This window comes from Sebastes umbrosus, chromosome 12 (genome assembly GCF_015220745.1).
Source record: "Sebastes umbrosus isolate fSebUmb1 chromosome 12, fSebUmb1.pri, whole genome shotgun sequence".
NCBI lineage: Eukaryota > Metazoa > Chordata > Actinopteri > Perciformes > Sebastidae > Sebastes > Sebastes umbrosus.
The window spans coordinates 20,948,393-20,976,024 of NC_051280.1; the positions used below are offsets into that span (position 1 = coordinate 20,948,393).

Consider the following 27,632-nt stretch of genomic DNA (forward strand, 5'->3'; position numbering starts at 1 on the left):
TCAGTATCATACTGTAAGTCAGGTCTGGATGCGTTGGTTGGAACAACACTTATGGGTGGGTCTATTTATTTGACACAAACCATTTGTCGAGGTGCAAATTTGTTCTCAAAACATTATGCTGTTCTTAATGTAAGAGAGAATACATTTTATTGGGAGTAGATGATGGTGTTGGCAGTCTAGAGGAAGATATGAATCACACTTACAGTTTTTTGGACTCAGCATCTGGACAAGATAGATGTGCGATTTGGTTGTTTGGGGCAGAACACACAACTGCACACGGTGCTCGCAAATGTTTTCTGACTCGCAGACAGGAAGGCTTCAGGCAACATTTCCTACTTGTAATTGTGGAATGTGAGATACCAGAGTTGTGGCTACAAATTTCATTTTGGGATAAGTTAATGATGTCTTCCTGAGGGACGCCGCCTTTCACTAGTGTTGAATTGTACTTTGGAGGCTACATGTTTTTTGTGCCATAGTGAATTTTAGTACTTAAAAATAGGAGTGATTTTATTTCAGAGTGCTTCATGTAATTTCAAGCAGCCACCATTTTTTCATATGAAGGTTCAGAATATTCTGGATATTATGTATATTAAAGCCTTCAGCCTTCATCTTAACCAGCATGGCAATACTGTGAGCCAAAAGCGAGAGATTAGTGGCATCTGAACTCCCCCGAGGCACCTGCATGGAAGATTAGTCCATCAAAAACCTAATTTCTGAGGCCTGTCTCCCCTCACCTACCCAGTCTTCCTTATCACCTTTCAGGCATCACCTCCCTCACCCAACTTCCGTTGTCCTCTTCCTCCCAGTCCGTCCCTCTTCTCCCACTTCCCATCCGGATCACGTCCCATTTGCTCCCCATTTCCCTCCCACTATCCTCCTTTTTATCTTGCGTTCTCCTCGTTCACAACGCATTATCCCTCTTTGATATCCTCCATGTGTCTATCGTCCAGCTCCACGTCTCTGCCAGCTTCCAGTCTCCCATTTCTTTCCTTATCCTTCAATTTCACTGTTGCTTTTCTACCCCACCCCTCCTCCAACCACCGCCCCCTCTTCATCCTCCTCCTGCTCGCCACCCTGCTCACGTCCAGGTCTGTTTCCACTGATAAGACTCTCAGTAACACCCACACGCCCGCGCACACACAGAGGAAGAGATAACGATGTTGCATTGCCAACATAGTTAGCATCACAGTTAACTGCTATTCGTCTCTTCCCTAATATTATCGCTAATGAATGTGTCATCAGTGATCTTTCTCCCCGAGCCAAATAGAAGCAGCGAGTAGACTGGAGAGAAAAAGATGGAGAGAGTTAGAAGGTGAACAAAACAGGACAAAAAGTTCCTTTTTTTTCTAAATCCATTTTGTTTTAGGGCTGCACCGAAAACAAAGTTATTACCTGACATGTCATGGCCGGCTCAGGTAGAGAGAGTGGTGAATAAGCTGCGCTATCTGAGACCACAGGCTGAGCTACAGGTCAGACAGTTTATTGTTGCCATTATCTGTCTGAGACACACAAACAGAGACTTTTGCCAACAGGCCTTTTCACTGAAAACATTTTGACTTGTCAGAGGAGGAGAGACACTGGTGTAAATAATGAAATTAATGATGGCTGAATTCAATTTAGCTCCTTTGATTTCAGGTGTCTGGTATCGTGCATGCTGGTTCACTGTCACTGGAACACTTGAATATAACAGAGCCATGGTTAGTGTTATTAGTAACACCTGTGCTTTTCCTACTGTGACTACTACAAAATGTCTACTGTGAGAAAGGCCTATCAAGCAAGTCTCAACTACATTTATCTAACCTTACAGAGTGCTGGGATAAAATAAGATAATCCTTTATTAGTCCCACAATGGGGAAGTTTGCAATGTGATGCATTTTTGTAGTCCAACCAGGAAGTTAGCATCGCCCTGGTTCCCTCGACAAAAAGCCAATGGGATTTTTCCATTGGGTTTTGGATAATTGCAGAAGATAAGCCATTTATGATACTTACACGTTTTCTTCAGTAAGATAATCTCCATAAATGAACACCGCTTTTATGATTTTGAAGTGTGAATGCAATCGGCAGAAGTAAAATGCTAATGTTATAGTGTATAAACGAACTGCACCACAACTATAAACAATGAGGCTGTAAAGGCGGACTTTTTGTCTCATTTTGAAATTTGTTGGCAACTGTCTTTTTTAAAACTGCAGTGGGTAGAAATGGTGCAAATATGATTTTAAAAAAGTTATTTTTATAAAACGGTCACTATATCCTGACAGTAGTGCATGAGACAGGTAATCAGAAAAAATCATGCTCCTCTGTTTCCTCCGGTGCTCTTAATGGCATCTGCAAGATTTCACAGACCAGAGGGAAACAACCAATCAGAGCCGAGCTGGGGTCTGCCGTCTCTGAGCAGCTGTCAATCACTCACAAACTCTGATCAAACGGTCAAACTAGGCAGCGCTGATCAAATATGAATCAATATTCTGTTACAGTAATGCCTATTTCTCAACTCCAATGTTTTCAGAAACATCTTGTAGTGTACTGTTTAACTGTAAAATGGGAAAGTTTGTGTCCCGGCAGCCATGTTGAGATCAGTTGAGGAAATTACCAAGCACTGCCCACCATAGATTTTTTAAAGCCTGAAAACAGAGCCATGAGGAGGTGCAGAAGTCTAGTTATCTCTCAGGACACTTGAATTACAATATGCTGAAAGGTTATTTTGGAATTTCTGCCCAATGATGCCAAAAACCTTCTGCCTACTGAAGCTTTAAGACATGTAAAAGTTTCAAAATTCACAATGACGTATTTTGTATCATAGAACAAAATGTTAAAATCTCTTAAGCTTGTGTTAACCACAGACCTTATTTCAGGCATCTAACTAAAAACCCATTCAAAAAAACCATTGACTTCCAGACGAGGGAACCGGAAGTGCTGAAATGCTGACTCATTTCCGGGTTTTTAGGAGTCTTTCCTGCACCATTCTGCTGTATGCATTCTTGAGTAGAGTAACACAAACATACCAAACGTATACATTTCACAAACGTACCAAAGTATAATTTTTAAAGTGATGAAAGATTAATTCAGAGCATCATAAAAACAGAAGTGAGGCAGTGTGTCAACAGGATTTGTTATATCCAAGTCTAAATATATTTTTTTTCAGATTTCCTCTGTATTTACTGTAAATAAGAATACTTTGTTTACTTGCTTATATATTTGGGTAAATATATGGGCTCATCGAGGTTTGGACTGAATCAGGATTTAAGCATTATGAAAAACTGAGGATTTTTTTAGGATCTTTACTATGTTGGAGGATATATATGTATTAAGAGGTCTCTCTTAATACAACACTCACATGCATTATGTACATTAAAAGAGTTATTGGTCGCTGTAATTATTCATCCTAATGGCCATGCCGAGATCCCCTCCTAATACAACTACAGTGTACGAGATGTTGGACAAAATCCACAATCCTTGTTCAGCTGAAGCAATATGAGGCTAGCATTAGCATTTTACTAATTACTAGCATGTTCATCAATTTTTAATGTCACCCTGAAGTGTTTTCGTGTCACCAGCTGTTCTGCTAGCCGGAGCCAGCCATCTCCAATTTGGCACCCCTGGCAAGATTTTAGCTGGTGCCCTTTGCATGGCAGCCAATTCCACCACCAATCATTGTGTTCATACACTCACTCAGAAACTGCATAGCTTTATATCTTTGAGATTAAGCTATTCAGATCACACTTAAAAGAAAAACTGTTTCTCAAAATTATGTTGTAGGTTCTTCTGCAAACACCTGAATAGTCTTTCCAACTTTCCCTAAGGTGTAGTTTTGTTGTTGTGTTTTTTTTTTGTAATGTTTAAAAAATAATAGTATTAAAATACGATTAGTAAAAATAGCAAAAGTTATAGAATTTTGAAAAAAAAATTCTCCCCTCATTTGGGGCACCCCTAGTATTCCCCTATGTCTATGCCTAGGGCTGGCTGTGCTGCTGGCAAATGCATTTTAGCTTCAGCAAAACTTTGGAATACATTTTTGGACTGAACAAGGACTGCAGATTTTGCCCCCGAAAGCGATCTCTTAACGGCCAGTATAAACAGGAGAGATGATTACAGAAACCAATAACTCTTTCAATGTACAAAATTGAGATAGACATGAAAAATCTGAACTAGGGCTGTCAAAGTAAACGCGATAATAACACGTTAAAGCAAATTCGTTTTAACACCACTAATTTCTTTAACATATGAACGCAATCAATCTTTCAGAGTTTGTAGCGGGCTTTTAAAGCTAGAGTGAAGATACTGGTATCATATGAAACTAGAACAAATCTAAGGAATTCATTGGTGCCAACCATGTCATACTAGCTCGTCGGGAAGGAAGTTAAATAACGCTCCAAACTTATGCTAAATTTTGGCGAGGAAAAACTGTCATGGCCATTTTCAAAGGGGACCTAAGTACATGTATAAATTCATTAATAAGTACTAAGTACTGTACTTGTACCCCAGTTTGGGGCAAGTCATAGTCAAGTCAGCACACTGACACACTGACAGCTGTTGTTGACTGTTGGGCTGCAGTTTGCCATGTTATGATTTGAGCATATTTTTTATGCTAAATGCAGTACCTCTGAGGGTTTCTGGACAATATTTGTCATTGTTTTGTGTTGTTAATTGATTTCCATTAATAAATATATACATACATTTGCATAAAACAAGCATATTTGTCTATTCTCATGTTGATAAGAGTATTAAATACTTGATAAATCTCCCTTTAAGGCAAAAAATGTATGATTAATTTGATTTAATTAATCATGATTAACTATGGACAACGGACTATACGCACACTGACACACTGACAGCTGTTGTTGCTTGTTGGGCGTGAGTTTGCCATGTAAAGATTTTTTACGCTAAATGCAGTACCTGTGAGGGTTTCTCATTGTTTTGTGTTGTTAATTGATATCCAATAATAAATATATACATATAATTGCGTAAAGCAAGCATATTTGCCCACTCCCATGTTGATAGGAGTATTAAATACTTGACAAATTTCCCTTTAAAGAACTTTTTGAACAGATAAAAAATGTATGATTAATTTGCGATTAATCACGATTATCTATGGACAATCATGCGATTAATCGCAATTAAATATTTTAACCGACTGACAGCCCTAATCGGAACCTTTCGTTTAGGGACTTTTAGGACTAAATAACTTAAATATATTACATGTATAATATGTGTCTGTAACATCTTTATGTTTTGTGGTTTCGGAGTGCCACATCCTCAGGATAGAGTTTCTTGATGGGAAATAGCTCCGGTCATATGAGCAGTGTGTGGTATTTTTGTGAGCGTGACCACAGTCAGAGATGTAATTCCTCTTGGCTCTGCCTGACTGTCTGCCTTTTGAACAGGCTGAAATGCAGAGAAGTTGCCAAGCGCAACAGTAATGAACGAGGCTGTGATTAGTTTCCTAACACAGCTGCTGATAGGAAGCATGTAGGCTAGGACAAAAAGAGACATCCATAATGTATGCGTGTTTAAATTAAATTTCCTGTTTCATCGCTGAGAAGTTGCTCTTATTATGGATTTGATTTGCATATCTTGAGGTACTTAAGCACGAGGTGACAAGGAAAGGTAAGTGTGAGCATGAATCATTCCCACGACTGAAATTAAAACTTCACTTTGATGATAATGAAAAATAGACTCAGTGGCTCCATTTATTGCGTATACTTTCCTCACATTCAGTTCTCTTAAACGCATATGATTTTACCAGTTAGTTCCCTGCTATATTCCATCCAAGCTATCTGATACATTCATGTCCGACCCACGTCCCACATACACTCACAACTCAAATGTCATCCTATTCTGTCCTAAATGTCAGTGCAAATGAAAGTCCTTTCAAAAGTGGGGCTTCGAGACAGGAGACTGTCACTTGGCTGCCGTGTAAATCCCACGCTGGTATCAAATTCGTACATACATTTGCAGCCATAATCTTCACACTCTGCACCCACTGTGAAGACGTCTTGTGTATACAGTCACTGTGCACCCAGCAGGATGTCTTTGCCGTCATTCAATGTGGAGCCACGAAATAAATACCAGAATTGTCAGTGGAGCTAGAAATGATTTCATGACCTTGAAGTAGATGGAGAGGTTACAGAGAGATGGGATTTCTGCATGTCTGTTTCAGCAATTGTGGGTGAAAAAACACACTCAATTCATACATGTGGTTTACCAGAGCTCATTGATTTATTTGTTTGTTCTCTGGCGCTCCATTTAATCATTTTTACAGCGGAAAGGTTGTTCATTAAGTACACAGCAGTTAAAAAAAACACCACCTGCTCCTCTGGTGTTTCAGTCAGATGGCATACCATCAATAGTGTCAAAATAAATCAGAAACATAAACAAATGTCGCAGCAAATTATGTTACAGGCTCCCACAGGATGTCACACATTTATCTGTTTAGGAGCTCATCAAATTTAACCAACATCTAATTTGTTAAAATAGATCTGCAGTTCAGAAAGTTCTTTCTTTGAAACTTCTCCACATCTTGAACAGAGTTATGGGCAAGCAAGTCTGACGGAGATGTGCACTACTCATTTAAAGCAGACTGTCATCAGATAAGAGCAACCCCTAATCCGACTCGGCCGTTACAGTCAGCGCTGCAGTGGATTCATCCGTAGATAAAACACCTCTAATTGACAGGAATCTGATTGTGTCGTTCCACTGCACCATTTGTCTGCTTCTCAATGTAAGACAGTGAGTCAAAACTGATCCTAGTGGTAAAATAAAAGGATATACTAACATCGCTTTGTAATTCCTGCTGCTCATGAATCAAGGTGTAGGCTGAGGTGAACCAAACGGGTTTAAATAGGGATGAATAAAGTTATGAACAATTGAACTATTGACTTAAGTTTTAACTTAATGCTTTTATTTCTGTTATAGAGAGTGCTACAGGGATGACACATTTTAGTTGGCCAACCCGGAAGTTAGAATCGCACGTGTTCCCTCGACAAAAAGATAAATGGATTTTTAATTTATACTAATACTACTTCTACTTTATTGTCCTACCAACATCAACAACATAACGTAAATAGATTGTATTTAGGATCAAATATACCCTTGTTTAGTCTAGAATATATTTACATACAACATATATTTATATTTTTTTACCCCTATCAGGAGCTTTAGCCCCATAATTTATTATATCTTCAACTGTGCAATACTGACTTAACAGTACAATAATTTAGTGCATTCATTCAGTTTTATTTCATTTATTGTCATTTATTTAAATGACTTTTTGTTGTTGTTTGTTGTTATTTTTCTTGTTCCTGTTTGTTTTTTTTGTTTTTTTTCATTTTCTTTTTTCTGTAGCTGCTTGCCAATTCTGTATTGATTAGTACATGGACATTTGTGATTATATACAGTATATATATCTATATCTATATATAGATATAGATATATTTTACTCTATTGGTGATCTATCAATTTGTAACCTCACCCTATATAATTTTGCTTAAACACCAATAAAAAATTGATCACAAAAAAATAATTTAGTGCATTCATTCAGTTTTGCAATAATCTGGTTTACTCCGGCATTAACACTGCATTTATTTATACAGAACATTTAAACTAATATTCTTATTTTACACTATCCTTTAATTTTTATAAATGCGTGCAGTAATATCATTTGCATAGATCCTATTTTTTATTATTATTATTTGCACTGCTGTTATATATATTTCTTATTTATATTTTCTTATGATTTCTCTTTTTTTATTATATATTTATATTTATATTCTAGAACTCAATTTCCCCCCGGGGATCAATAAAGTATTTCTGATTCTGATATTTATTTCCTTGCAGGAGAGAGGGAAGTTCGTCCCAAAGTGGCTGCTGTATTGATACTCCATCATCTGAAAGAAGGGTGCTTCATTGAGCTGTGAGTGAGTGACTACAGACGGAGTGGGAGGGTGCACGGACCGGATGGAATTGGGCCTTAACGTTCTAAACAGTAACCGGAAGTTCTGCAGTGCAATTAGCGCGTGGATAAAAATGTTTGGAGAGTGTCAGCCTCAGTGACGTCATGTTGAGCTAGAAGTAGTTTCCTCATGAAACATCATTGAGCTTCACTATAGTTGAGAAACAGTAGGAACTCTATAGTCTAAACAGTTATTGAAGTTTCTCTGCAGGAGCCTCAACCAGAAGAGCTGCTTTCATCTTAATTAGTTGGGTAAGCTAAGCTAACTTTAGCTTCTCAGTTCTGTTCTGCTAGTTTTGTTCATCATTTTACTGTGGTTTGTGAATATCAAGTGTCTATAGTGCACTTGATTTTTAATCTGTAAGTTTCTTAGTAATATTCACCATATTACTAAAAGAGAAAACATGTGAATCATCTTCTAATGTGCAGTTCTTAATCACTTATTCCTCATGTTGTTAGAGATAATTAAAGGTCTCATATCATGCTCATTTTCAGGTTCATACTTGTATTTAATTTTTCTACTGGAACATGTTTACATGCTATAATGTTAAAAAAAAAAACATTTATTTTCCTCATACTGTCAGCCTGAATATACCTGTATTTACCCCTCTGTCTGAAACGCTCCGTTTTAGTGCATTTCAAATGAATTGCAACAGAATTGCAACAGAATTGCGTTACTAGGCAACAGTTTGGGTCCATGTTTACTTCCTGTCAGCTGATGTGTATGGTTTACATACACTGCAACAGGAAATAAACTGGGACACATTTAGAATGTTTATGTTTAAACCTGTGTAATGATCTATATATTGTATATTTGTGACATCACAAATGGACAGAAATCCTAACGGCTTGTTTCAAACGCACAATTTTCTGAATACGGGCTGTGTGTGTGTTTCTCCGTATATTGAGCGTTTTGATAGTTTAACAGTATTTATATAGCACTTAAACCTGTTTTATAATATAAAAGACCTGAAAAGCTCACTTTTTACAATATGGGACCTTTAAGTGATTTGTCAAGCAGTATTTTTGTTAAGAAATAGTGAACTACGAAATTTTGTTCTACTGTTACTGCTAAGAGTTTTTGCCAGAGTTATTGTGTTTACTCAATTGGTGAAACGGGTGCTGTGGTTCTACAGAAAAATACAATTTAGCTTTCACTGAGAGAGTAAGGTTTGTAGGTTTAATGTGTAAGATATATGTGTTTCATTGCTTACTCACATATTGGCTAATCTGAGACATTTTATTTTATATTTTCATGTTTGATAATTCTATTGTGTCAATACTGCATATGCTAAGCATATTTTGTTCGAACAAAATAATTATAATATTTGAGAATTTGGAAGTCCAACTAGAGAGTAACATAATCTTCAGTATGTTATTTACATTCAGTCAGCGCTGACTTTGATGTTGTTATGATCTAGTATGATATTGTACAACATAAGAGAAACTTTTATGAAATATGAAGGAAAGCAGAACAGAGACTATGAGCCTGTTTGTAAATATCTGCAGGTCTTTTTATTGAGTGAGAAGATCCAGTAAAGAAGATCTAATGATTCCAGTAGATGGCGAGCCTCACAGGTTGATTTCCAGGAACCCGGATCTACGTTGCCACTGAAACAGCCGGATAAACTATCTGCTTTGTGGTAGGATCGTGCCAGTCACACAGACTGGTACCAGCTTGAACACACAATATACTTAGAGAGTGCATTCTGACTCATCCGACACAGGACAGTTTTCTTTGGGTTTAAAGGGCCCAGTTTTTAATTTTTCATATCCAAGTAAATGTTGCATTTGTTTTGCTATTCATAGGCAAACTTTCAGTTAACTGAAGTCACTTGTGTTGTCGTGTTTATGGTTATTGCACTCAGAACTTAGCTCCTTCTGAACCTAGAGCAAAGAGTACCTACCCGGGAGTGGCTTACAAAATTATCAAACTTTATCGGCATAAATACTACTACAAACAACTGGATCATTGGTCTGGAGCAGTATTACACAATAAGCAGTGTAAGGAATTACAAATTCCTTTAAACAATCCGACCCACTATGGGAGGTTTGCTTGTTTGCTGTCTTACCAGGATGGTTGGATACAGTCAGTGGGCAGAGGACCTGGAGGTGTGGAGAGGCAGCTAACCTCCACCTAAAGAGTATGAATACATTTTCTGGTAGAAGTCCAAAGTTGTCTTATTTACATGTTGTGTCATCTTAGCTAAAATGCCAACATTAACATCCAGCTTCCAGAGTGCTGTTTGCAGTCACTGGGGGCTGTAGGCTGCTTTTTCAATCACAACATTTTCTATTTCTACATGTGTTAAATACAAAATATGTGACCTGTGGTACGGAGGCTTTGGAGCTGTTTAAAGGCAGATAGAAAGCAAATAGATCAGATAAATGTAACTAATTACTTCTGCTGCTATTACTTTTTCAATAAGTAATAAGTGAGTAATTGACTACATTTTTCCAGTAACTTGCCTAAGATTGTTCTATATCAGCGGCCAGCCTGATGTTGCCAATAAACAACAGCAAATGTGTAATATAAGTTTACCCAAAGAGATAATAATAATAATAATAAGATAAAATAATTGGTTGTAACGCTGTAACTGAGTCCGGTGATTTGTTTAGAAGACGAAACTGTTGGACGGAAATTCCTGGACTCTTTTTCACAGAGACCTCTTTGACATGTCACAGGCAGAAAAGCACAGGTGTAAATAATAAAATTTAATGATGGCTGAATTCCATTTAGCTGCTCCTGGTGCTGAGCATGCTGGCTCCCTGTCATGGCTTACAGGGACACTAATAGAACAGAGCCGTCGTTAATGTTGCTAGTAACACCCGTGCTGTGTGTGTGAGGAACGAGATGATGAAACCGGTGCATTCAGACATATTTTGGCAGTGATGTGAGTGTTTGGAGCACACTGAACATACAGTGGAGAAGTGAGTTATGCTGCAGGAGTGGAGAAGGAGTATTTAGAATAAATCTGTATTGTCATTGTGCTTAGAACAATGAAAATCTGTTTAGCGTTTCTTCAGCAGCGTGCCAAGTAGATAAAGTAATTCAACAAATAAAAATGAAAGCAGTACACATACCAAGACAAGCTGTGAAAACGAGATAAAATTACCAGTGCAATGTTGGTTAAGTAGCAGCATATACGGTGGTATATGCACTACTGCAGTATGTGTAATATGATAGTGAAGTGTGTAGTACGTAATGAGTGTTGGGGGTTGGGTCGGTGGGGTAATTGCTCACAGCAGTCAGTCTTTGGCAGTGGAGGGTGAACAGAGGTTTTTCATACTGTGGTGTAGTATTGACTAATGTTGCAGCGGGGGAGAAACTTTAAAAGGTTGATGTCTCAAAACCTGAAAGTAAAACTAAAAACTAACTGGTTAGTGAGAAGATACATGTTTGGGATCTGACCGCTTGTGTGGTTGCACTGAGGAAAAACACATGATGTAGTATGTTAATGTGTGTGTGAGACTGGCTCAGAGGTTGGAGTGTTAGGTGTTTGCTGGACTTGGCCTCCACCAGGCATCGTGACGTGCCCGACACCTGACCTAAAGGTCGCAGGCCAGACTTCTCCTTTCCTGCGATGAGCTGTTAACTGACCTCAGGGGCAGTTGGTCAGGCTAGAAGAGTGTGTTTCTCTCAGTGTGTGTGTCTGTGTTTGTGTGTTTGAACCTCAGTACCTGTGATCTGATTCACCCTGACAAGGCAACAGGACCGAGCAATAAAAATGTCTATTTTCTCTCTCTCTCGTTCGCTCCCTGGCTGCATGCTTCAGGCGAAAAGGGGGAGATGATTAAACAGAACAAACCCACTGGAAGAATGACATTCCCAAAGAGTATTATTAGGAGTCTAAATCCCCCTTTTGTATGTTATACTCATAATAATTCGTCAGGAACAGTTTGGTGCCGTTTGGCTCAGAGTGCTGCAGCAAGATCATTCACCCAGTAGATGAATGCATATAACCAAAATTCAAGCATTTCAACATCGTCTGTACGTGGTAGAGTAGATTTTTACAATCTTAATGACCACCTATGGGATTGGCCTCCAGCTTTTGACATGCTAACCCCATATGAGCTTGAGGAGACCGCGCCTCGACTCTGGAGAAAGCTGTTGGAGTAGATCAGGCAAGCTAGGTCCTTATATTTGTTTGAATCGAAGAAGAGAGAACGTTTTATTCTTTCTATTCTTTGTCTCTTTTTGCCCTGATTTGTGTCTTGTGTATTTCATACATTGTCATTATATTGAAGTGTCAGGGCTAAGCTTCTGTTTTTCTGAAAGCTAAATCCCTGTCGATCTTTGTTAATCCCAGAAAATCTAAAGTTTAACAACACAAAGAATATACTGTCCTGACCTGACCCTGTCAGATGGTTCGTTACACAGAACCATCTGAGAAGCCGTCATTGGAAAAGGGCAGGCACTTTCAAAAAATACTTGGCAGGTGATTGGATGAACTATCTGTCAATCAAACTAGATGAAAACATAGCCTCCAGTACCTGCTCTTCTGTCAATGAAGAGATACTCTCCAGTTCTGATATAACTGATTGCTGTTGCAGCATCCACACTAACCTCTTTAGGAGCCACCATTGTTGTTTAGTCGCCTCTCTGTGTCGTCGATTGTCTCACGAGGGTTTCACATACATGCCTGATCCACACCCGTAGCTGCAGTGGTTCCTCATAGGGCGCTGATTGGTCCGTCTCTGACTTTGCCGGACACAAACTAATTACTTGAAGCCAGCCAAGATGGATTTTCATGTGACATTTGATCCTGCAACTCTGATCTTGTGACATCGTGAGAATCCAGCTGCTGTGCAAGGTAATTCTGTCCACCAAGTATAAAAATATATAATAATGTTGTTGGGAAATGGGTTAAAAAGAAAGTTCATCTTGCAGCAGACAAAATATTTTTTTATCCAGATGGACAGAAGGTTCTTTTAGGATTCTAGAGCCATGCTAGCTAGGCTATGTCGCATTTATTGCATTTGTTTTAATTCCATTTGTTAAATTGCATTTTATCGAATCTGATTTATCTTTATTAATTCAACTGTAATCTTAACATTTCTTGGTTTTGTCTTTTGTAAAGCATTTTATATCTTGTGTTCTAATTATTATTATTTATTTTCCTCTCTTCTAGGCTCAAAATGCAATTATCTCCCTCTCCTGTTTTTCCACCTCCTGAATCGCTGCTCTCAGTCTCTCCGTTTTTCTTCCTGCCTGGATGTTTAGAGAGACTCCCTAAGCCGTACGCCCGGCAGCCCACTGAATTGTGAATCCAAACAGCCGGAGCAGCAGCAGATAGACAGTGACTGAGAAGAGGGAGGGAGGGAGGTAGTGAGAGATAAAGAGCGAGAGAGCAGGGAGAGGGAGAGAGAGAGAGAGATGAAAAGCATGCTAAGCGAGAGAGAGGCGCTCACACTGAAGGAGGCAGAGGCAACAGCTACAGCAACAGCACGCTCCTTCCCCATCCTCCCTCTCCTCTCTCATAATCCCACATCCACGCCAGGGGAGATGGAGGGCGCCCTGACCCGCTGAGGAGCACTGTTTGAAGGAGAGGAAAATCTCACATGAGCCCCCCCTCCTGTGAGTGCCAGGATCATATTTTTGGGACAATAACCAACAAGGAGTGAAAGGAGTTGTGTACACAAACGAGCCTGCCGGCGGGAGGGAGGGAGGGGGATGAGTGGCAGGTTTGGTACAGCTGCTGATGCCAGGGTCTGAGAGTGAGACGGAGACGGACTGAGGAGCGGAGGGGCTGGCACGTGTGGAGCAGTGTCGGCAACTTGTGGGCCAGGAGGAGAGGAAAATAGATTCGCATACGCACACAGCTGGACAGATGAGGAGGCATCAGGGACCACGCTTCAGTCCTGGGTATGTCCACTTACATCACATACACTCATACATGTACATTTCATCCTCAATGTCGCTGCGTTTTTACCAATAGAGCTCAGAAACACTTGAAACGCAACAGTGCGTGTTTGCAGATCTTCAGGGTTGACGACTACCCACCCTGACAAGTCTCCCTACTTGCCCTCAGATACTTGCAGCAAAGGAAGGAGGGTGAGGAGGAGAGATTATGTGTGTGTGCGCCTGGTCATGCTTTCTTACCATCTACATCCTGTTATAGCATTATTGTATAGCACTGGAGGCATTTCATAATGGGTTTCGTAAGCTGTCAGAGTGATGCATGTAAATAAACCTCCACTGGTGGAATGCTGCCATGTTTCACGTCACCCCACAAATTAAACAATCGCTCTCATCTCAACACTTGTTTTTCGTGGCTGCAACATCGCTCATTACATTAACTTTTCAATGTGAGTTATTTGCAGTCATAAATAGTACACAGTAAAAAATCTGATAGGTGTAACTTGTTAAATCTGAAGCCAGGACTTGTTGTGCACTCTGCTCCGAGACATGTATTGCTCTGCTTACCCATGCTGCACTGCAGGATGCCATGTGTGGTAACATGACATGCCATGTGTCATGTCACGTTGTGGCAGAGTGCATATGGCTTATGGCAGTAGGTTTGCATGAGGTGTATCAGCCCTCTCTGTCTCTCTCTTCCTCTTTTTCCACCATCTTCCTCTTTTTTCTGTTTCCAATTATAGGCTGTCACCTCTCTCCCTTTCCTCCTGATCCTATCTGCTGTTTCATTCTCTTGCTAAGCAATTACCTTTACCTGACTCTGCCCCTCCGGACAGCATGGCTGGCTAGTTTCCTGTCCGCCTTTTCAACAATCAGAGTGAAGGATGGGTGGTGATTTCATGGCCATTTTCTTATGGTCGGCCCAACCTGAGCAAAGAGCGACCTCAGTTAAGCCTGAACACGACAGCCACTTCATATTATTGCTGCTCTCATAGATCCAGTAAAGATATGTAAATAGGAAATAGCTGTGGGGGCTTTCCAGTGTGCAGAAGAATTATGCCTCTAATCATGCAATCAGCTCATTATTTCCTGCTCCTCATTAACTTGTTTGGGTTTCTAACTTTATCGCTGCTCACAGTCTCGTCTTCCTGAAAACAAAGCAAAAAAAAACTCGCCCAGACAGAGCTGGCGGGCACATCGCTCCCAGCATATGGGCAAACTTGCTGTTGGTGTCTGAGAGAGGAAAGACTTGCCAGAGAGCTCAAACCCGTCCAATCACAACTTTTCTTCCCCACTGATTCTTTCCACTCCTTTATGTATCCAAACCTCTGTCTCTCTGGCTTTATCTGTTTATTTTTCTCTATCTACTTTCCTTAAACCTCACTTGTTATGATCCCACTTTATAACCTCTTTACTACAACAATACATCTCCTACAGAAACACACATATTTACATAAAAACAGGCACACTCCCACACACCAGTATAACCCTTTTAGCGCAGCAGTGTGACAGCTACCTGAAGGATAGCAGCGCTGTCCTTTTTGCTGCCAAGCCTGTAAAATTGCGTGAAAAGACACAGATGGAGTTAGGGACTTGAAACAAGGTATTGTAGGATTACTGATGAGAAGGATGTGAGGAAGAGGACTTAATTAACAGAAAGAGGAAGATGGGATTGGTGACAGAATTAAATAAAAGAAGATTGAGGCGATAGTGAAATAAGATGAGGAGTCAAAGGGAAAGAGAGAGTTGGGACGGTGACTGAAAAATGGGAGAACGTGGGTGAAAATGTTTGGTCTCGGTGTTGACACATGCGGATTGCTGATATATTTTTGCTGTGAATGAACACTGTTGCAAAGTGATAGTTTTTAACCGCCCCCGGGAAAGAAGGTGAAGAAAGAAAGAGAGAGGAGAGATAGAGATCATCACAGGAAGCAGAGGGTGTTTGATTTATTCATAAAAGTATTCTGCTGCTTCTCCTTGAAAGAAAATTCTGGTTTATTGAGAACTACCTTTGCAAAGGTGCACCATATTTGTCTGAACTTTTCTGAATTTTCCGAACTAATTTCCTTTCTGGTCAAGGTCACCGTGGCCTCACGTCTGTCCCATTCTACAGATATCTCAGGAACGCCTGGAGCGAATTTCTTCAAATTTGGCACAAACGTCCACTTGGACTGTTGAACTGATTTGATTTTGGTGGTCAAAGGTCAAGGTCACTGTGACCTCACAAAACATGTTTTGGCCATAACTCAATAATTCATATGCTAATTATAACAATTTCATACAAAGGATAAGGATAAAATTATGAAGTGATGACATTTTGGACAGACATGGATGTAAACCGCAACTTGACTGATTGGCGAAGGCATTTTTGTTCTGCATTGTGGCTCTTTCCTGTAACAAATCAGAGCTAGCTTAACACAGACTGAATTCAAAATCTTGGCAAAATTCAATCTTGGCACAGCTTGAGATACATAACATTTGATGGGCATAAATGCATATTTAAAACTGCTCTGATCAATATTTTTCTATTAATAATGTATCACACGACTATGTGTAATGTAATAGGTGTCTTTCGCATTGATGAATCCAACAGAGCATTATCCCCAACAAAACGTTTTAGTGTCTCTCAGCACATTGTTTGGTTTTACGGCCCGAGCAAAGTAGAGATTTCTGGCACAACTTCACCTACTTCCCAAGGTGCATGGAGAAGAGATAAAGTCTCCAGCAACACTTGTAAGACAGGTGCGTTTCAGTTTTAGGCCTTCATCAGGGTCATCTCTTTGGTCTCATGGTCCGCAACTAAGCTCTAAAAAACAATTGTAACACCAAACAGCAGACAGACACAGTTAGCAACTAACTGGTGAATATAGTGGAGTATTTAGCAGCTACAGAGTTGGGCTGTCCCCTCTTATTCGATTAGTCAACTAATCGGTTGTTTTGGTCTTAGTCGACTAAGATTTCTTTAGTCGATTAGTTGTTTTTTATGCTTTTTTCATGCTGAATGACAAAAAAACGTATGAGCACTTCTCTGCTACACACAAGATTTAAAGTGGTGCTTTTGTGTGATTCCTTGTGGAGAATCTCACAACTAATCGATTAGTCGAGAAAATCGTATGAGTGTTAGTCGACTAAAAATATCTTTGAAGAATGTGATGTCATGTGTACCAAAACATGACTCCAAATGAATGATAGCGTTTATGCAGAGCTCTGTGTTGTTGTACTGTTTGTAATGAGCACCAAATGTTTATATGAACTGCTTAATGTCACAGACAGCTCATGGACATTTAGGATTTGACAGTATATTTAACGTGTGACTCAACAAATGGTTCCATTAGGTTAAAATTGAACCATAAAGCCCATCTATAAACCGTGATGAATGTTTACAACAGACATTCACAATAATTTCACATTTTGCTTTTGTTTTCTCTTCCAAAAATGTTTTTCTAATGTGGAAGTTTGTTTAAAATCTACTGCAACTACGTCTAGTATCAAGAGCACAAACATTTCAAGATTCAAGAGATTCAATATAGATACAGATATTGTTTGTCACATATACATACAAGTACGTATAGTGAAATGTGGTGTCAAACTCTCAGGCAGTGCACAGTGCGAGTACAAGAAATTATAAAAGCTAAATAAACAAAATTCAAGATAAAAATATACCGAAATGAGCAAAATTGACAAAATAGCAAACATATACAAGATAGTTATTAAAAGATGTTTAGTTGTTCCACATTGTTAATTCTATTCAAAAACCTGTGTGATCATTTGAGTGCTTGTGACTCTTGCCCTGTGTTATTTCTTTTTAGCAATGTTAAATTGGTGAGTACCGTTTTATTAGAACTGAAAGGAATGACGGTCAAATCTATGAAAAACGCATGAAACCTGAATTAAACGCCTCAGCAGAGTGAGGAGTTCAGGAAACATGCGAGATCCTGAAACACAGAAGGTTAAGACCTCGGGGAGAAAAAATGTGAAGGTGATGGGAGGGTAGAAGGAGCTGTGATGGGCTGCGTAGTGAGAGGATTTGATTGGGAAGGTGACCGGAGGTATGTGGGCGTGTTGAAGGGGCTTTTGATCTCAGTGTGGCATGTGCACACGTGTATGTGTGTGAGGATGATGGTTGACCTTGAGTAAAATGCTGTAAGGGTCTTAAAGGATGTCCTCTGTGTAGGATTGCTGCTATTAGATTGCTGGATGGTGGTTGAGGTGCATGCGTGGACAAAGGCACAACGCCCACGGCTGTCTACCAACACACACACACACACACACACACAATAAAACACAAGTCTTTATTAAACTGTGGAGTTACAGTACAGAGCGTTGTGGTTGCCTCAGAGGTCGCTCACAAAACTGAATTTAATGGTCTTGCTTCCAGTATCATTCAGCACAGCATCACGAGTGTGTCCAGAGAACGATTTTGAAATTGAAATTATTTTGACTGATATTGCATTTACAATATGATTTTTGATATTAGAGGGAATGATAATTTTTACATCATTATTCTCATTTTCATTGAAAAACATATTAGAATGATTGTGGCGTGATTTTTGCGGAGATCTGTACCAAACATAGATGTTTTCTTTAGTCTGTAGAATATGATGTGTAGGCCTGAAGCACAACAATATTTCATTTAAAATGGTAGTTTGACACATTTCACCTTTAACAAATATTGCAACTCCTGCAATTGGAAAATTGCTATAGGCCATATTGCAATTTTGATAAAACTTCGGTTAAATGTGCAGCCCTTCACAGAGGTTATCAGGCTTTTAAAGTGCTGTGCCGCTGGTGTTGTCGCACATGTACAGTGTGGAATAAAGGGCACGATCCCAGTCAATAATGAACAAGTGGGCTTCTGTCTCAGGGCAAATAACTAGCAGCTGGGAACTACGAGTATTCTGCAGTCTCACCGCTCTATTACGACCTCCTGACCTCCTTCTCCACCTCCTCTTCCTCTCGACGTTTTCTCTTCATTTCACTCCTTCCCTCACTATAAATTATTCTCTCTCGCACTTTCCCTGTTTTCCTAATTCTGCCCTTTCACTTTCCATTTCGCTTACTTTAATTTACTTTCCCGGCTGCATTTTCTCAGACGTGACCCCCCTGCCTTGAGATCCCATTGTTCATTCTTCCGCTCACTGTCTGTCTGTCGGCCTGCCTAACTTTCCCTCTTCATCTCTCTCTCTCTCTCTCTCGGCTGCGGGAGTCTGATAGGAGAGTTTTAAGGTCACCTGGTATCTCTCGCCTAACGCTCGTAATAAATTAGCATTTAGCTTTGCTTCATTATTCAGTCTGACACAACCATCCCTGGAGTCATTCTCAATCTCGTTCAAATAAACTCTCAAATTGAATTTGGTGATGATTGAATCTTTCCTTTCAAATTACTAAAATGCTACCTGCTCAGAGACACAAAGTCCTTCCCATTTTCCTGTTAAAGAGCTCAACACCACTGTGACCAGAGACTGCTCAGCCAGGTAAAGATTCATTTAAAAGGGTCTCAACTCACTGATTTTCAATCTGATATCCTTTTTAAAAAACGTTTTAATTTAATTGGCTACAGTTACACCATGGCTTTGTCTAATTCAGAAGAAAGCTTCTTACTTTGACACCTCACTCTGAGCCTTCCTAATAAGGTTTCTTATTCAACTGCAGAAAGCAGAAAAATAAACTATTTGAATAAACATAACTGCAGTTAATGTTATACTCTGCCAACAGCCATTATTATCAAACTGCCTCTACAAAGCAGAGTAAAAAAAGTCATGGAAATACACTGGCTTAGTGAAAAATCCAGTTTGGTTCTTACAATGGAGACAACAGAGCAGGCAATTTATTGACCTTCATGCTCTGCCTTGAACAGACACTGCTATGTTGTTGCAAGCTGGCAAGACTACTCTGATTCCCTGTTCAATCAGTAAATGTAATTTCACTGGTTTTCAAGCAGCAGATGATGGCGCTAAAATAAGTTGATCAATACTATTTACTATCTTAACAAAAATGTGAAGAGGCATGCTGTTTTTGGACCAACAGGGACCAATCTCACAGCCATACTTCTGTCTTCTCTTTCATTATACGGAAAATGGATAACTCAGTGTGTCTAAATCTGAATATCTCCAGACCTCTAATGGTTGTGACCTCTTCCCAGGCTATGCTGTGACCAGTTTTGGTCTGGCAGTCACAGACATTCGGAACACAAGATTTCTGCATACTTGCCAACCCTCCGTATTTTCCCGAGAGACTCACGTTTTTCATTGCCTCCCGGGGGCACAATTCTCCTGTATTTCTCCCGATTCATGGCAAATTTCCACACCTTTTTTTTTCCTTTTCATTATCTCAACATGCCTCTGGCATTGTACAGTGTGCATCTGTTTCCACCCGGACGGCAACAGAGCTACACCTATGTCTTTTCTCGGCGAAGGAGAGCTGCTCGCGACACCACAGCGCGGTTTGAGCTGCGCTCACTACCCGTCACAGCATCACAGCAAAGTCGTCATGGTGTGGCGCAAGCCATTGGAAATAAGAGCACAGTGGTGCAGTTGTCGCATTGTGTCTGAAAGGGCCTTCAGTGAGTGAGAGAAGAAGAGAGAAATAGAGAGAACTAAGAGAAAGAAATACTCAAGCGGGGGCAACAAAAAATTAATGAATGAATGAAAACTGATGAATATTAGTTTATACCAGAGATTCACACAGTTCATGTCAAAGGGGCAAATTATTCTGTTTTCTTCCCTGTGAATTAAAAGTAGGCCTTAAATAGGCCTATGCCTATTTAACATAACATTCTGTTGCAGTGTACTTGGGACTATTATTATAGTATTACGATACTATTTTCATTCTTTAAAAGTCACCAGAATGCAGGAAACTCTCAAAAACTCAAATTCTTGCTAAACATGAGAATCATGTAACTTGAAAAGTCTCACTTCCTACCGCAAAATGTGACCTAAATTAAAAGCTTATTAGAGTTAGAGAGAAAGAACCTTTTCCTCTTAAAATGATCTGATTATGGGTGTTGGCACAGTAGCCTGGATGATAAATGTCTATAGAAAAGGTGAGAGTGTGTTACAGTAATTATATCTACCTCTCGTCACCTGTTGCAATGAGAGGAGTCAGGTCCAACAACTTTGTGTGTGTGCGTGCGTGCGTGCGTGCGTGCGTGCGTGCGTGTCAGACCTCTCATTACCTGCCCTGCTTGAATTAAGGGTCATGTTCCTCAGACTTCATTAAATGTTGATGTGGGTCATGAAGTTTGTGGCTCTGCTCACCTGTGCTTCTTCCCGTCCCTCCGCAGATGTTAATGCAGGTCAGTGAGATTACCCTTTATATATGTGTGTGTGCGTGTGCGTGTGCGTGTGCGTGTGTGTGTGTGTGTGTGTGAGAAAGTGAGTGAGAGTGAACCCGTGCCCATATCTGCTACTGTTAATTGAATGTTAATGCAGGTTAAGTAGTATCACCTTACGTTTTAATAATGCAACTCAATTAATGACCACACGCAGGATGCAGGAGTTCTACTTTCTTCACTCTACTTTCACTTTTTCTCTTCCGCTGTGTGTGTACACACACCTTAATGTGTGTTAGGGATGTTGATACCACGTTAAAAACAAATTACCTTTGCATACAAATTTTTTGCTCTTTTAATCCCTGATGATCTGCTTTAAGATTACATTTGAACACATCATGATAACGTTATAATTTACCTTTGCCTAATACTATTTTTTACTGAAAAGAGCTTGAACGCATCATAATGTTAGCTGTTGTTAAATAATGTTAGCTGTTAGCTCCGTTATTTAGCCAAGCAGGACTGTGCTGCTCACCAGCTGCTAACAGCTAACGTTACTCGCTGTCCTCCTGACGATTTCAACACGGATGTGTTGTTCCCAATGTAGCATCATCAGGGGAATGTTCTAGCTTCCCCGTGATGACATTAATCTCTAGCCTTGCTCCCCGGTACCTGCATTACTGTAGAAAAACGAGTGCCTTCACATTTTCAGACTTTTGGCATTGACTTGGTACCGAAATATCGGTTCTTGTGACATTCCTAGTGTGTGTGTGTGTGTGTACACGTGTGTCTGTGTGTGTGTGTGTGTGTGTGTGTGTGTGTGTGTGTGTGTGTGTGATAGAAAACTTGTAGTAATTTCGATGGTGGTTTGGTTTGAATTGGTGTGATAACCTACTGTAGTTTTTTTAATCTTAATACACTTAAATTTGCTTTTATTTAAATGATGGTCCTGATGGCATGAGTATGTAAATGTGTGTGTGTGTGTGTGTGTGTGTGTGTGTGTGTGTGTGTGTGTGTGTGTGTGTATTGCCATCTAATGCCATCTGTAGAACAGACCTTTAGGGCAGGGGGGACGTTATTCATTAACTTTAGCTGCATGACTTCTAGGCAAGAGCAGTACCAAAGTGTGTGTGTGTGTATGTGTGTGTATATGCGTGTGTGTGTGTGTGTGTGTGCTCTTTACACACACAAGGTCAATCAGTCTCACTTGTACGCTTCACTTTTTCTCCCCTCCTCTCTCTTGTATTTCTCTCCGTCGCTCTCTTTCGCTGTTTCAACTGTGATTCTGAGTGGATGAACAGCTTTCTGATCCGTAAGGACTCTGTTAATGAATGCTGTATTGCTATTGATTTCTTCTCTGATCCCTCAGTTTGTTTTCAGACGCAATACAAACCACGTACGTATGTGGAGAGGAGGGCTCAGCTGATAGCTGTGATGGAGTGTTGTGACCCGGTCCTGCAAATTGGATTTTAATGATTCAAGTATCATTTTCTTGAACACTGCTCTCTGCTCCCCGCAGAAATTATAATGTGCTGCCCTCTATGAAAAATGGAGAGAAAGGGTCAGGAAAGAAATGTTTTGGCATTCGAGCTGAAATGATGTTAAAATACATTAAAGGCCATTTTACATCCCTGTGATAAAATTGCTTATTTTGGCATTAAAGTTACATCACATGGATGCTTAAAACCGTGGCTCTCAAATGTCAGTACACTGCTGCTGTAGCATCTTTATAGTTTGTATTTCCTTACACAAAAGGTGGGGGAGGGAATTCAACTCGACTTTAACAGATCCTCAAATCCAATGATTGTCAGTGTAAGATTTATTTAATTTTAATCTGGTTATACATTCCTTCGTTAAACATCCTCCACTCTGCTGTGGGAATAATTTGTTTGGGTGAATGTAGATGGACAGACTGTAATGTCCTTCAGCACTGACCCCCTATTCTATACATGCACACACACAATCACAGACTCACACACACACATTTCGCTCCGAGGGAGCACAGATTCAGACATTATTTCTGCCTCACTGCTACACAAACAGGCTTGCAGAAGCCCGGGGACGGTTCACCATTGGTGTGTGTGTGTGTACACACACATGGACACACATAGGCACACATGTGCGTCACCCTCCCTGCAGGACTGGAGGCATGTGGAAGTCACTTGGGGATGCCAGCACAAATTTGTCGCTTTGTCCTTTATATGTGTCACATATAACAAAGAGGCCCGGAGTCGAGTGACTGTATAAATGTATACAGTGTCTGTTAAGGCTCTAAAGGTTAGTCGCCTCTTTAAAATGAAATCACTCTTTGCTTGGCTTCTCCTCTCGTTTATACAGAAAAACTCACTCGAATCATGTGCTCCATTGCGTGTTGACCTCTTGTGTTTTGCACCAGTTAAATTGGTCGGAGACTTGTTGCCCCTTAGCAAGGCAGTCGGGGTATTTTTATAGCATTTGAAAACAAATTGCAGAGAAGAGAGGCTGCATCAACGGAGAACTTCCTATTTCGCCGGAAACGTAAAACAAAGACGGAGAAGGAGGGCTGCGTTATTAATGTGCATTCACAGACATAAGTGGATGAACTTGCGTGACTTGACTGCGTGGAGTCGTGTGTCCCCTGACTCAGTGTGTTTCAGCTGCTTGTTAAAGTGACTATTTGTTTAGAGAGGACAAAAGCCTGTGGCAAGCTGCTTTTCTTCGTCGCTGTCTTCTTGTCCCTACTTCTGTTATTTTCTGGTACCTTGTTTTCTGCACACTAACTGTATTGACCCGTTTTTAAGACGACCCCTTCCAGCAGCTGTTTTTGGAAAAAGTTTTTGAGGATAAGAAACAGCTTATTATACGAGTCCTGTTGGGAAAGATTCCCCGAGATACTATTACGCCAGAGGAGAAGATAGTCCTCATTCCTAAAACCTTTTCTCCTGTAAAAGTGAAACATGCAATACTTCCATTTAAAGGTTCTCTGTACAATATTCAGAGCATTAATATAGCGTCAAACAACTATTTGCTATGTAAAGATATAGAGGAGTAGTAAGGTGTCACTCTCCCTCTGTATGTGTTGTAATCCGAGCTTCTTCTTGCTCTGTTGATTGCCGCTCGTGCCTTTTGGCATGTTTGTGCATGTGAGCATGCCTCTCTGGCTAGCTCACGGCCGCCGTCAATGTGCTCATACGGCGGTTACAGCTGATCACTGCGTCCAGACGGACGACGCCGTTTTGAAAGCGTAGCACCCACACTCCGGTTCCCCCCCAGGGCCGCCATGTTGAGAGCCGTGCGGAGGCAATAGAAATGCTCCCAATCTCATATTTAGCACATTTAAGTACAATGTGTGCTCTCACATTCTCCTGTCAGACTCTTGAATCGGTCATAATCATTTTCTCTGGTTGTTGACATTTTTTGTTGTTGTTTTGAGCTCCTCATCATGATGATCTGTGACGGTGGTAATTCTTGCTTATTCGACAGATGATTCGGTCTCAGCCCATTTTTGACGTGAAGATACTTTTGACTTGTTTTCACTTATCAGGAATTTATTGCCTTTGTGAGCTTTAAGAAACTCCCACTGGTTAGAATGGACTAGCTAGATATACTATAGGCTAAATGCACTTGAAGAAACTTGCTAGCCTATAGCAACATTAAGGCTACAAGTAACCCATAATGCAACACTGTGTCTCATTCAAGAAGAATATGTGATTTTGTGAATACATAAATGTCTACTCCCCGAATGTGAAATATGATCTCATATCTGTGCCAGTACAATATTCATCAACTTTTGATTCACTCTTCTCCTCTTTGGTTTCGCTTGCAGCCTGTCAGCTTCACTCTCAGCTGATCCCGGGTTAATATGCTGCGTCAGCTGCACCTTCATGTGTGTGTGGATTTTTACCGAGAAGCTACTTTAACGCATTTATCTCCGTTTTCCATTTGAGAGTTTCTATTTCCTCGATCTCCTGTTTCATCCTTGTTTAACACTTCCCGGCACTCTCAACCTGACCTCATCCCTCCACCTTCTCCCGCCTCCATCCCCTCCTCCGTCTATTCCTCCCTCCTTTTAAACATCGAGTCATGAATTTATTATGTGAATCAAAATAGAGCAATGACTCTTTGTCCCCATCCCTGCATGTCATTGGTCTAGAATGAATAATTCAGCCACTGTGGTTGAAGTTGGGATCAGGGAAAAAAAAAGGGAATTATTTTGGAGCCGCACTATTCAGGCTATTTTCGAACGGCGAGCTGTCAGCGCCTTTCCTGCAGCGCTCACTCTTTCTTCTCCCTCTCTTGTTGCTCTCTATCATTCCTCCCACCAGTTCACTCGCTATCACAAGAAGATAGATCGCATTCTTCTCTGTCTTCTCTGTCCTTGGGAAGGACTGCGTACTAAGCAGATAGGATGGGATTGGCATTGGATAAAGTCAGCCTAGTTCTTTGTGGGCTTGTTCCTTTTGTATCTAAACAGTGTGTGTACATTTGTTGTGCTTTTTTTTTTCTTGGCTGTCTTTACAATATGTTTGTTGAAAGGTTTGTGCATTTTCCAGTACCCATCCTGCAGGTTGTTTGTCAGTATGTAAGTGGTGATTACGGATGCTGTTCTGCAGTTTTTTGCTGAATAGCTTTGATGGCATAACATGCAACAGACAGTTTATTTCACCAGCTTTCAACTCAAAGGCAGCCATTGATCTCGTTACGGAGAGCTTGCCGTCTCACTCTCTTTGACTCGCTTTCGATGTTTGCCGTTTTTAGATGTGGAGTGACACTTATTGAATGCCCCAAAAGGAGTTCCACAAGCTCTCAGTTTGCATTTTGCGAAGAGGAAATCACAGGGGGGAGGCTAAAGTGCTTATCGCTTCACATCAGACGGCCTGTTTGGGATGCAAAATGGTGCCGCAGGGGATCTGAGGACCCTGCGACGGTGCAACAGAGGCCACCAAACGGTCAACCACCTACACGTCCATACATGATCTTCACATGGACAACAAGCCCGACACATGTGGTGCACAACAATCACGCGCCTGGATACACACACATGGATGCAGATGCACACTTGGATGATTATTCTTGGCCTCCTGGGGCATCATTGAAACTTTTCAGCCGTGACCTCGCTAAGAGGGAGAGAGGGAGCGAGATGAGCATTAGAGGGAGCGAAAATGAGAGTCCTTGAATTTTAACCGGATGCTCCCTGGGGAGAACTCCCATCATCTCTGTGTGTCTTCAATGCCAGAGTCCCACAGCAGGCAAGGACCCTGACTGCTCCGGTATTCTGTCAGGGAGGCTCGTCTGCCATCGTTCACTTTCTAGCTGCTTTTTGGGAGAAAAATCATTTGATGAATCAGTAGCAAAGGGTTTCTCTTATCCGGTTTTAGCGCTGGATAATGACATTCCTCCAGCGGTAGCCAATTCTTCCAAAGCAGAGGATGTACCAGAGGATAAATGTCACTATCAGTTATCAGTAATGTGATCAGGGCTCCAGCTACATCATCCCACTGGTAGTGTGTGTGTTTTAAAGGGGATTTCTTGCAATGTGGGGTTTTATTTTAGTAGTTCTGGCCACCCTTTCTGTCAGTTCTGATAACATTGCACTCACCCAGGTAATTGTTGAGATCTGAGAACAAAGCGACATCGCTATCTTGAAGACAAATAAAGTAACAAATCTGCCAGATTAACTGTCTAGTAACATCAGCACCGAGGCTTGAGGCTGTACCAGCTGCTCACAGGACGTACTATATGCTTCAACATATATGAAGCACCACCATGCGGGCCTTGTCTGAGCCCCAGGCAGTTCAGCTCATCATCCAGTTGCGTAATTTGACTTGAGCTGGGTGGTGGGAGGTCGTGGGGGCCTGTGTCCTCTAGCACTGCACACAGCTTGCCATTACACAGACAGAAACTAAACATTATAATCCAGTAATAATGTAACTCGACCTCACACAAATTCCAACAAAGGCTATTTTACTTGTATCGTACCCCTAAAGGTATCCTGCTTGACATACAACAAGTGTTAATGAATAATCCAAAAGGGAAAGTCCTGAATTCTGGGAAATTCAAAATGGCAGCCATCCACCCCAGTGACAATGATTATATAATATTTGAAAGGGTTACAATCAGAGATGGGCAGTATTTCTGTTACTTGTATTTAAAATACAATTAGTTTGGAGTATTTTGGAATTGGTATTTGACAGGGCTGTATTGGACCAGATCTGGGTAGAATCAGACCAAACCCATTCTCATCACTGATATACTGTATGTGTTTTGTTTTTTGTTTGTTTTGCTTTTATGGAAAAAATACAGGATGGTCAAGTCTAGCACACACAACAATGTGAGCTTGTACGGTCACCGAAATTTGCCTAAAAAGGCGTTTTTAGTAGGATCATATTTAGGTGATCTTCAAAACGTTCCCTTCATACAATTCCTTAGGACGTTTTTTTCTCTCATTCAGAACATACAGAGGACACAAAATCTATTGAGTTTGTTTATGCTGCAGTTTGTGTGAGGTTCATCCACCTTTTTTAGGTAAAATGCGTGGACTATAAAGCTACTTTAGGGATGTGGCAAACATTCAT

At 40.5% G+C, this 27,632-nt stretch overlaps 1 protein-coding gene across 2 annotated transcripts in view; it reads left to right on the forward strand.

Moving 5' to 3' along the window:
• The first annotated feature begins 13,121 nt into the window (after positions 1–13,121).
• The window catches only part of LOC119498637 (leucine-rich repeat and immunoglobulin-like domain-containing nogo receptor-interacting protein 3), a 33,544-nt gene continuing 19,033 nt past the window's right edge, over positions 13,122–27,632 (forward strand). The window contains exon 1 of one of the 2 annotated variants that reach the window (XM_037787660.1): positions 13,122–13,814. The gene's annotated coding sequence lies outside the window, so the exon portion shown is untranslated. The remainder of the gene's footprint in view (positions 13,815–27,632) is intronic. The other variant, XM_037787659.1, reaches the window with a different exon arrangement.